Source organism: Euphorbia lathyris, chromosome 10 (genome assembly GCF_963576675.1).
Source record: "Euphorbia lathyris chromosome 10, ddEupLath1.1, whole genome shotgun sequence".
In the NCBI taxonomy this organism is placed as follows: Eukaryota; Viridiplantae; Streptophyta; class Magnoliopsida; order Malpighiales; family Euphorbiaceae; genus Euphorbia; species Euphorbia lathyris.
The window spans coordinates 2105961-2108110 of NC_088919.1; positions in this window are offsets into that span (position 1 = coordinate 2105961).

The window sequence follows — 2150 nt, forward strand, 5'->3', positions numbered from 1 at the left end:
CTGGCAAAGGAAACATGCCATTTATAAGAGGGAAAGCGTCTTGTTCCTTTTTTTTTTTTTTGTATAAAAATTTAAAAATTAAATACATCTACAGTAAAACATTAAGGGTGTTGTTAAACCGAGTCCCAAATTCCCACCCCTAGCCCCTTGAAAGGACGAAAATACCCTTTCATGGGTTTTGGGGAGGAAAAAGCTATTTTTTTTGCTCTCCCGACACGCGGGCGTGTGCCTATCACGCCTCACCTTGTGGTCGGGCGTGATAGCCCCACGCCTCACCGTGTGGTCGGGCGTGATCGCTACACGCCCGACCACACGGTGAGACGTGGGGCTATCACGCCCGACCACAAGGTGAGGCGTGATAGGTACACGTCCGCGTGTCGGGAGAGCAAAAAAAATAGCTAGTCCGCTATTGAATTAAATCCGTAAATACCTGTTACGTAAAAAAAATTAGTCCGCTGTTGAATTAAACCCGTAAAAAAATTAGTCCGCTATTGAATTTAACCCGTAAATACCTGAATTAACAAAATAAAAATTTAACTAAAATTAACAAAATAAAGATTTAGTTAAACTAAATTAAACAAAATAAAATTTACAACATAAAAATTTAGTTAAACTAAATTAAACAAACTAAAAATTACAAAAAATTAATTAAATTAATTAAAACCCCTCGGGCGTATGAACATCACGTCCGAACCATAGGTCGGGCGTATGAACATCACGCCCGACCTATGGTGCGGGCGTATGAACATCACGCCCGAACCATAGGTCGGGCGTGATAGCCTCACGCCCGAACCACAGGTCGGGCGTGATATTCATACGCCGGAACCGTAGGTCGGGCGTGATGTTCATACGCCCGACTGCGATTCCGGCGTTTTTAAAAAATCACCCACAGATTCAATTTTTAAGTTTAAATCAAAAAACAAAAACGGTAAATCTTATTATTTTCGCTTTCCCTTTACGGTTGTTGTTACACTCCATGTTTTGGTTCACAAATTAGTCCGGATTTGATCAAAGAGTGTGTAGGGTATTTGAGAGGTTTTGTGTTTTTTCAAATTTTAGGTAAAGGGTAGTTTGGTCTTTTCATGGGACTAGGGGTGGGAATTCATGGCTGAGTTTAGTAATCCACAACATTAATTATGTCTATAAATTAATAATGGTACGTAAAGATATTAATCAATAAATTAAGGAATAAGATACAAAAATAGGTCTAAGGTTTTTAGGAAAATACCAATTTAAGCTTAACGTTCAAAATAGCACCAAAATAGGCTTAATGTTTATAACATAATATCAATTTAAGCTTAACGTTTACAATATAGCATCAATTTAAGCCTCACGTACAAAATAGCACCAATATAGGCTTAACGTTTACAAAATAATATAAATTTAAGCTTAACGTTTACAAAATATATCCAATTTAAGCTAAACATCACAATTAAATTAACTATATTATATTGTTTTACTATTAACTTTATATGTTATCTTTTTATTTATTTCTATTTTCTTATTTATTATAATACAGTTAATTAGTAATTTGCCTATTAAAACCTTATATTTGTTTTTCATCAACGATTCCATGACTATTAAATTTCGAAATATTGTGGATATTCAATTATTTTTAATTTGTATATATTACATGAGCCATGGAATTTAGGAGTCATGGAATGGTCGATGAAAAACAAATATAAGGTTTTAATGAACAAGAATACTAATTAATTATATTATAATAAATAAGAAAATAAAACTAAATAAAAAGATGACATATAAAGTTAATGGGAAAAAATATAATATTATTAATTTAATTATAACGTTTAGTTTAAATTGTATATATTTTGTAAACGTTAAGCTTAAATTCGTATTATTTTGTAAACGTTAAGCCTATATTGGTGCTATTTTGGCTTAAATTGATGCTATATTGTAAACGTTAAGCCTAAATTGATATTATGTTGTAAACATTAAGCTTATATTGGTGCTATTTTGAACGTTGAGCCTAAATTGGTACTTCCCCAAAAACCTTAGGCCCATTTTGGTACCTTATCCCATAAATTAATAATTATTAATTTATAATGTTGAAACCGATCATAAGAAATGAAGCAATTATAGCATCAACCATTTTTTACAAAATTTTTTGTTACAATTTGACAATGGTACAC